The sequence below is a fragment of the Perognathus longimembris genome, chromosome 9, assembly GCF_023159225.1.
Source record: "Perognathus longimembris pacificus isolate PPM17 chromosome 9, ASM2315922v1, whole genome shotgun sequence".
Taxonomy (NCBI): domain Eukaryota; kingdom Metazoa; phylum Chordata; class Mammalia; order Rodentia; family Heteromyidae; genus Perognathus; species Perognathus longimembris.
In genome coordinates this window covers 5823434-5834072 of record NC_063169.1, presented here as the reverse complement: position 1 = coordinate 5834072, position 10639 = coordinate 5823434, and positions in this window count along the sequence as shown.

Genomic DNA, 10639 nt, shown 5'->3' with positions numbered 1-10639 from the left:
TAGAGTGGATCTATTAAATACGTATCAGGCAGAATCCATGCAGATTCATAAAGTCTCCTAGAAGTCAGATTTTAACATGTCTCTCTGAAAACAGCTGCTTTATTTAACAATGGGTTCTAAATTTTAGAAAGAAAATTGCAATTGGAAGATATTCTAATTCTTGATTTCAAAAATAACATGAATAGAAAGAAGATTCTGTATAGGTTACAATTTGCCTTTTTGTTTGTTTGTTTGTTTGAGTAATGCAAATAAAAGAAAAACCTGCCTATAAGGTTGTGGAGAGGATGGAAATCATTGTGTTTCTTGATTTCGACCTCTTGTTCAATCCAATCTCATCCAATCACGAGGTCCCCATCTCCCTCTAGACATTTCTGGATCTTTCTGTCTCTACTGATCTTCTCTGTAGCCATTTGCAAAGGCCACTATTACCTTACTTGTTTTCGCCCTGTAATCTATTAATTCTTTCAACCATGTAATCAAATCACATCCTTTCTCTTCTTACAACTCTGCCCTGGGGCCCCTCATATTGTCATGCAGATTTCTGAAAATATAAAGTGTGAACAATTCTGCCTTATTTCCAGCCACTAAGGAGATAAGGATACCTAAAGATATAATAGAGATAAAAGAATTAAATTGTGTTCACAAGAACTATTCCAATTGACTCCCAATTGAGAAGCAGATTTCTGATGTAGGCAGCATTGCTCAGCCTGGCTAGTCTCCTGATACACTACCCTTTCACTCACTCCCCATCCTCTTGCTTGTTTTTCAAACACAAAACTTCCTCTTCCCCAATCCACAATGGTGATACACACTCTTGCCTGACCGAAATTGCTTCTGCTAGTCCTGAATACAACTTCACCTTTCCACTCCTCAGAAGTCTCTTAAATAGATCATCTCCTTAGACATGCATTTCCAGGCCCCTTAAAATGGCGACCCTATGCTACTCTCTATCCCATGATCCTTAGTACTGATTAGCAGGATTTTAGCTCTTTTACTCATTATCACGATTGTTGTGTATGTAGTTTCCTCACATGGAATATTAGTTCTTCGTGGGCAGACATCTGCATTCTTTATCACCAATGCTTGGGACATAGTAGGTGCTTAAGGAATGAGTTTTAAATATAGAAAATGTCCTCTAATGTTTATAACATGTATAAATGCTCAGTCAATTTAATGTTGGCTTTTATAAATAGAGCAATGCTTTAACTCATGGAAATCATCAAGAGTGTTAGGTTAAAGAAAATAGTGAATAATTTGAGAGGACTGGTTTTAATATTTTAAAAGTGAGCAATATTCAAATCAATTTTATCATGAAATAATACACTTCAAGATCCTGGGTTTAATTCTACATGAGTATTATTTGTGTTTTATCTTTGCAATCTGAAGAAATACTTGCATAGTGGGTAAGAGATAAAATATCTGTTTACTTATAACTGTCTATCTGACCAGACTAGTAAGTACTTCATGTGTATAGTCACACATACACATGCACACACACACACACACATAAACGTGCAATTCTGTGTATACCTGAACATGCTAAAATTAAAATAAAGATCAAATTTGTTCAAATTTTTATTGAATTTGATTTAGAAACACGATGGAGATAATGCCACAAGTGAAAGAAGATAGACTTTTTCTTATTACCAACAACTATATGCCTATTCACGCAATAGTTTGGATTATGATTAATCAACGACTGTAACCAACTGGCAAGAATTAAATTCACTGATTAAGTTGCAAACCGTTCAACACATCAATTGACTAGACAACTGACCCATAGGAACCTAACAGGAGAAGCGCCACCGTTATCCCCGGCCTGTACTGGTCCCTCTTCAGAGCGCTCAAGAACCAAAGAAAGACATGCTTTCTGTGCCCCAGGAGCCAGCGGAGACGCTCTTGAGTGAGAAGGAAAGCTGATTGTGATGAAGGCCTGAAAAGATGGCTACCCCTCATTATAGCAAAGGGGAGAGAGGTTTACCACCGTACAACAGGAAGAAAAACAAGGACGGCAAAGACTGTAGCTGACAAAAGTAGAATCAGATGACTTGATTAAGAATTTTGTGATTAAGAAAGAAGTTATAGAAAACCAAAATGAAGAGAAAAGAAACTGAGCTAGAAGGTAAATGTGAAGAAAGTTTGGGAATCTTAATTTATTACAAAATAGCCCAAATGCCTTTTACTTTTTACTGAGGCCAATAGTGGCTCATGTCTTAGAGCTCTAGCCTTGAGGGGCAGAAAAGCTCAAGGACCGTGCCTAGGCCCTGAGTTCAAGCTCCATGACCAATAAGTAAATAAGTAAATAAAACAAAAACAATACCAACAACAAACCCACAAAGTACACAAGCCGACAAGAGAGACCTACTGATCATTTCTGTAAAGTCTGTGTTGTCTCACATTTCAGCTTTCCCGTTTCTTTGCTTCAACCTTAGCTTTCTTTTCCTTTCATCCTGCCTGGCCACATCTTGCTCATCCTATGATGTTTATTCCAACGTCCCCTCCTTTGGAAAGGCTTTTCTTCCCATCATCTGAGTTGGCTGCCGGTCCTTCAGCCGAGCTGTGACTCCCCGGATAACCCTCATGTGACACTGCAGACTAGATCTCCAGTCCTGCCTAACCCCTGGGCAGCAGGGGCCGGGCCGTCATCGCAGGGACCAGGGTGCGTGGAAACCACCCAGGAAGCGCTGACCGAGTTATTCCTGTAGGAAAATGAAAACAGCATCCCCAGGAAGCCCTTCCCTAAGTGAAAACCAGTGGGTGAGCCCAGCCCAGCCTCATTCCAAGGAAGTGCAAGGCAGCCTGGAAGCATCCAGAGAGCAGGAGTCCACTCCCTGCACTGGGAGTATAGGAAAGATGAACGCATGCGTGAGCAAATGAATGAATGAATGAATGAGGGAAAAGTCAGATCCATGACACATCAATGTAATAACACTCCTGTCAAAGTAGTTGTGTGGCACATCATCCTCCGAGTAGGGCTAAGGCCATAATAAGTGTCTGTTTGTGCTGGGACTTGAACTCACAGCCTCTGACTCTCACTGGGCTTTTGCATCGACTGTTGGTCCTCTAGTTCTGGCTTTTTTGCTTGTTAACTAGAGATGTGAGTCTCTCTGTCCCAGCTGGATTCTCAGATCTCAGCCTCGTGTGTAACAAGGATTATAGGCATGAGCCAAGGGGTAGAAAGCCCTAATCCTCGTCCTTCCTCTCAGGAAGAGGATATTTCCATCCACACATCACTTCAACATGGCAGTGACACTCGGCGCTTTTAGAAGTCTTTCAACTTAATGATTTTCTTGCGGAGCTTGTTAGGAACATATAATTAGTCAGAGGTCATGGTTCTACACTAAGACAGTGATATAGTCAAACAGAGAAGCAAGGATGGTTCCTGCACCTGTTTTTATTGGAGACATGCTCTGGTTTTTTATCACTTACGTATGGAAGTTCCTTGAGCTTTTATGCTAACAATTTTTAAAACACTTAACGTATAGATGACATGATTAAAATAATAGGAGTGTTTGAGGGTGTTGGAAAGAGAATAGTAGAGGTTGAATAATATGGAATTAATTGCCTCTGTGAGGGAAGATGCTACAACGAGGTTCACCGAAAGCTACTGAGAAGTAGAGGATGGGGTGGGAAATGACAGAAGACCAGTGGAGAAGGTTTAACTAATCAAGTACAATATGTCCACGTGTGAACCACCACCGTGAAATCCTTTTGAACAATTAATATGTACACTCATAAATGAATGGCAGGAAGATGAAACAGGTTCTTCTTGGGGTGGGGATGAGTGGTAATGGGGAAGGTGAACGGGAACCATGAATGAGGGAGCCAGTGGCTAGGGTACCTGGTGTGTGTGTGTGTGTGTGTGTGTGTGTGTGTGTGTGTGTGTGTGTGTGTGGAAACAGCACGGTGGAACCTGGAAACAGCTGTAAGGAGGAGAGGAAGGGATGGAGACAAGTGATGGAGGAGGTGAATTTGATCAAGGGCATGGTGAAGGGCATGGAAGAGTTCTGGTGAAATCTGCTTGTACGACTATTGTATGCTGATAAAAATGTTTTTGTAAGAAAGTGTTATTTATAATGCCTAATACCAGTCATCTACTTTGTGCAAGGCTATTTAATATGGAGGATAGGACTTGTAAAAACGTTATAAAAATCTGTCCTATTATTTCCATTTTTTTAATAAATTCAGACTATAAACGCAAGTGAACACTCTTCTGGTGAAATTATAACCTAAATTTTTTTATAGAGATTAATTTCACAAGCTACATCTACAGCCCTTAAATGTTTATGTCCTTTGAAATCTTCATTTATTCAATTTTCTTTTATGTGGCTGGCAAAATATACCGATTAGACACAAGCTGCTTTCCTGACACTTTCAGCCTACGATGGTCATTTTCATTTTATTTAAAAGAGAAATAATCTTCTTCCGTGAAGTACAATATGCAGCAGTAGTTTATAAATCCCTTAAGTCGTCACTGCTTGCCCACAAGCACGCATGTGTTACTTGGGGTCTCTTTTCCTCCTGTGACTTCAACATCAGATTCTCAGTCTTGTGGCCCAAACTTGGCATACCAATCCATCTATTCAATACACCTGCAAAGTGCCGTAAAGCAACGAGGATGGCTGGGGATGGCCGCTCATGGTTATAATCCTAGCTATTTGGGAGATATCAATCAAAAGGATAATACTTCCAGCCATGGCAGAAAATTAGTGAACCCCTCCACCCCCACTCAACAAAAAAGTAGGGTATGATGGGTCGCACCTGAAATCCCAGCTAGATGGAGGAATAAAACTCTCGCTCTTGAGATGTATGTAGGGGAAAAATTGTACAAGACCTTATTTAAGAAAATAAGAGCAGCCAGGGACTGGTAGCTCCCATCTGTAATTCTAGCAACTCAGGAAGCTAAGATCTGGTAAATCAGTATGAAGGCGGCCCAAGCAGAAAAATCCACAAGACTGCTCCAAATTAACTAGAAAAAGCTGGGCTGAAGGTAAGACTCAAACAGTAGGGCACCAGCTGAGAAAGCAAGGCAAATAGACACAAAGACCTGAGTTCAAACCCCAGCAATAATACCAATAATAATATTTGTTATTATTGTTATTATAACAGAAATGGCCAGATGCATGGCTCCAGTGGCTAAGTACCTTCCTAGCAAGCACAAGAGCCTCAGTTCAAATACCAGCACAAAAAAACAAAAAAGAAGAAAGAAAAAAACCGATGAGGTATATCCTAAAAAGGAAGCGTGTTTGATTGGGACTGAATATCAATGCACCTGAGCCTGGGGGAGATTTTAACCACTTATTAAAAACATTTCCTTCATGCTGAGAAACCATCACTGAAGGGCACACTGCTATGTGAATATATACCACAGTGTTATTTGCAATGCTGGAAAAATCCTTAGATAACCTTAAAATCTCAATGTAACAGCTTACATAAGTTATACCATAGTCAGCGATGGAAAGTTATTACCCAATCAACAGTACAATGACTTAGAAAATGCTAAGTAGGTATGTATATACAGGAAGAAGGGGGAGGAAAGAAGAGAAGAGAGGAGGAGAGGAGAATCCTTAAAATGTCTATGTATTAACTTATTCATATTTAGAAACAATAAAAGAGCAAAAAATAGTGGATAATTTCCATCAGTACAATTATAAAAATTCCTATACTTCCCAAGTTTTTCAATGAGAATGCATTGAGTTTATTCTCTCCTTATTCTAGAATGCAGTAGAGTATTGAGAACAACAGGACGGGAGCTACAGCTGAACCTAAGTGAGCTGGGGAAGGAAACACTTGAACAACCCCAGGGCAGGCTTGAAGCTGTTGAGCAAACAGCTCTCATTTGCTGTCGTTTGGATCCGAACATCTCAGACATAACTTTGCTATCATCAACTCGTACTAAGACATAAGTCCTGAACCCGGGAGACAGCTTCGCAAGCTCGAAACCCCTCATGGGATGGAAGAGTCTACTTCTGGAAGAGCATTTCTTTCATGGCGATGGCACGGGGAACTAGATGCAATAATCCACATCAATCATTTAATACAATGAGTGTTTTGTCATTAAAGCTACTAGCATTATTCTTGAGGAACCTTGAATACAGCAGGCCATTGATCATTACCGGCTCTCCTTCTGTCCTTCCATTCTCACTAGGCCTTTAACCACTGTCTATAGGAAGAAAATGTGATTTTAACATTTTGTTCTTACCATCAATGATGGGTAAACAGCTCCAGTCCTTGCTTTTTGGCAAAGAATCTAATCAAGTAGCCTTTGGAACCACGCAGGTGGCACACGCATATAATCCTAGCTATTCAGGGGGCTGAGATCTGAAGATCTCAGCTCAAAGCCACCCTGGGCAGGAAAGTCCATGAGATTCTTATCTCGAACCACCAGAAAAATGGTGGTGCAAAGTAGTAGAGCACTAGCCTTGAGCAAAAAGAGCTTGGGAACAGTGCCCAAACCCTGAGTTCAAACCCCACAACCACCACCACCAACCACAAAGAAGCCTTTTGTGGAGATTGTACATCTTTTGAGATTTTTGAAGATATTTTTTCTGAAAACTTTATCCAGTGAAGGGCAAACCTATGCTAAATCTGGGATCCAATGTAGATAGATTGATAAATGTATTTTAAACATGTTGCCTTAGGTAATTTTTCATGTAGGTGGCACATTTAATACTTTGCTTACTATAACCTTGAACTCTCTCTTTCTGACTGAAGTGTAAGTGCACTTGAGTATGCATAATTTTCGGAGGATAAGCACATTAGGACATAGTTTCGTGCCCTCAGACAGCGTGACTGACTGTGGGAAGGGCAAAGGCTTTTCCATCCAACATTAGCTTTCATGGCTCATCAGAGCTTTTGCTGGGTCACTTTCTTTAACTCAGATTCATATTAAGGTTGCCTTTTGTTTTCTTAATGAGTTACATAAACACGAAATTGTATGGCCAGTCACGTATGTTTTAAAAATGTGCTCTATTTCCAAGATACAAGTTTCCAAAGTGGCAGTTATTCACTGTTGGCCCTGCTATCCAATCCAGTGTCTCACACACACACACACACACACACACACACACACACACACACACACACACATCTGCTTTTAGTTGTAACTTTTCTCATCATTCTTGGCAGAGCAGTATGCATTATAGAAATAGGTCAAATATCACTTAAGTTCATGTCAATTAAATAAAGTTTTGACTTCACAAGATTTCTTCAGAACTAAGAAAGATGACTCTAAACTAAAACAGAAGTTTTTATTTCCCCATCATGAAAAAGTACTTCAAGTGTTCTTATTATAAATAACAAGATATTAGTGTGAGAGAATCAAGCGCACCATAAACTCCTGTATATCAATAATAATTTTAAAATGTGTTGATTAGATAAATATGTAGATGATAGATAAATCTAGAGGTAGATTTATAGACAGATAGAAAGATGATAAAGAGAGAGATGGATAGGCAAATAGTGTTGATTAACATCTAGCACGTGCATGTGTGAGACACCATGGCGACGTCGCTTTGAACTATTAACAGACACCTCGCCAGAATAGAGACCTAGGAAGTCTGAAGGATATCTAATGTAGTAGGAGTGGAGCAGACAAATGAGAAGAGGGAGAGAGTATATAACTATTTTACACCGAGCCTTAAACCATCACTGTTGGACAAAGAATGGAAAAACGTCCAATAAATATTCAATTCATAATGTACAAATAGAAAACCTAAGCAATCAAAATGTAAGGAAAATAAGAAAAAAGAAACATCAAGATTATACCCAGATGCCCCTCAGTAGACGAATGGATCAGGAAAATGTGGTACATATACACAATGGGATTTTATGCCTCTATCAGAAAGAATGGCATTGCCCCATTTGTAAGGAAATGGAAGGACTTGGAAAAAATTATACTAAGTGGAGTGAGCCAGACCCAAAGAAACATGGACTCTATGGTCTCCCTTATTGGGAATAATTAGCACAGGTTTAGGCAAGACACAACAGAGGATCACAAGAGCCCAATAGCTATACCCTTATGAACACATAAGATGATGCTAAGTGAAATGAACTCCATGTTATGGAAACGATTGTTATATCCCAGTTGTAACTACTTTCAATGTGCCATGTGTAACTGTAGCTTCTATTATTGATGATCTTCTTGTATCACCCTCCTGTGGTTGTACCTACACTATCTCTGTATCTTATCTGAGTATATTGGAAACCGTGTATACTGTTGTTAGAACTAGGAAATTGAAAGGGAATACCAAATTCGAGAGACACAGGGTAAAAAAAAGACAAACAACTACAAAATCAATACTTACAAAACTGTTTGGTGTAAATGAACTGAAAAACTCATGGGGGGAGGGGAGGGGAAGAGAAAGGGGAGGGCGAGGGGGAACGAGGGACGAGGTAACAAACAGTACAAGAAATGTATCCAATGCCTAAGGTATGAAACTGTAACCTCCCTGTAATTCAGTATGATAAAAAAAATTTTTTTAAATAAGAAACTTCATACATAGGAAAGATACATCTCATAAATAATCTAAACATTGTCTTAAAACAGGAACTAGAAACAGCCCTAGGATATTGGTTTGCTTCAGCTTGTTTTGTAAAGGAAAACAAATCACAGGTACACATCTCATCGCATTTGTGGTTATAGACCTACATAGTCTTAGGACCAATAGGCAAAAAAAGGAAGAAAGGAAGGAAGGAAGGAAGGAAGGAAGGAAGGAAGGAAGGAAGGAAGGAAGGATCTTGCACCATTTATTTTATTTTTTGTTGTAAAAGTGATGTACAGAGGGGTTACAGTTACATAAGTCAGGTAATGAGCACATTTCTTTTTGAAAATTACAGTTTTAAAAATTACTAGCATTACATAACTGTGTATGTTGTATTTCTCAAGTTACATCTGCCCTGTAGTGAGGTTAAGAGACGAAGAGAACACATTTTAAAAGGGAGCCGTGTCCAAACTGCTTGGCTCACTTTCCACTGGGCTGTCCCCCAGACTGTCACCCACCCCCACGAAGCTGCCAAGTGCTATCCTACGAGGACATGGCTTCCCCCCCACCCGGACCCGCTACAAATCGTAAGTCGTGCAGTCACCAGTTACTGACTGTAAATACAGCCTTTGACTTTCCATAGGAGCTCAAGCCAGAGTTGAATGCACTCTGTAATATTCCTAGCATCTCGGCTCCTGGCCCCCTAAGAGCACTTAAGGACACAAACCGGCCTCCTGCAACGTGGGCCGTTCAATTAAGCTGCAAGGAGGAGGAAGTAATTCTAAGATGCTGAATAGGTTTCTGATGGGGATATTGGTTAGGAAAATGATTGTGCCCTCATGCCTAGCCAGCACATCTGGTCAGAAAGGATCATCACTTTATTTGCATTCCATGAATAACTCAAAAAGTAATTTGCCTCTTGGAACTAACAAAAGAAATTCGAAACAGCAAACAGTGGTGGACTGATTGAAATCCCCTTCATGATATAACTCTAGCTAAGTTACTTTAATGAACTTTTTTTTCTTTAAAAGCTTCATTAATTGAATTGCATTAAAAAGTTACGACTTATCCTGGCTTGAACTGATGTTTATCTGTGCCATAAATAATTTGACAGAAAGTGGTAGGGCTGTACCATAGAAATGAAGCCTTCAAAGTCATGAATGCAGGCCTAGCGTTCTCATGCTACCCTGCAATCCCAGCTACAGGGAAGCAAAGATAGGAGAATAGCAAGTCCTAGGCCAGCATCAAAAATTCAGAGAGAGGGCTGGGGATATAGCCTAGTGGCAAGAGTGCCTGCCTCGGATACACGAGGCCCTAGGTTCGATTCCCCAGCACCACATATACAGAAAAAACGGCCAGAAGCGGCGCTGTGGCTCAAGTGGCAGAGTGCTAGCCTTGAGCGGGAAGAAGCCAGGGACAGTGCTCAGGCCCTGAGTCCAAGGCCCAGGACTGGCCAAAAAAAAAAAAGATACTTTTGTCCTCTAATACAAAAAAAGATCTTTCTGAATCTACCAATCTGAATACATAATTACTGAGAACTTTCATAACTCAGTTCTCCTCTTAAATAACCAATATAATATAACTAATGTTTGTTGATGAATTCCCCTATGTTCCTTAAGTCTTGGAATTCAGTTTCTAAAGTAAGCTTGTTATTCATGACTCTGGTGTCCTTTATGATGAAGGCTCAAATTATGCCAACAAATAAAGCACTCATTCAGCACTAAAATTATAGAAAACTACAAACTCAATAAAATCAATGTTCTCTCATTTTAAAATATACTTACCCTTGATACATACTTTCATACACTCCATATAAATTTCCTAGTAGGATTCTTTTTGTTATTATAAATTATTGCCAGAAAAAAATGCTAAATCAGGAAATTCAGCTTATAAACATTCTAGTTATGATAAATAAATTGATCTGACTCCATTCAAAATGTCTGGATTCTTTTTCTATATCTTCCATTTTTAATAATTCTGTCTTAAACTTTCAAGATTCATAACAAAGGTGAAATTATTGTTTCTGGAAACATTTCCATGTTACTGTATCTTCCAAATATATTTGGAAGTAGAAAATCTAGAATCAAGAGAAGAATGTGGCCAAGGCGATTGTTTAAGAGTTAATTTTTAAAAAGCAGTCATGAAATGTTTTCTCT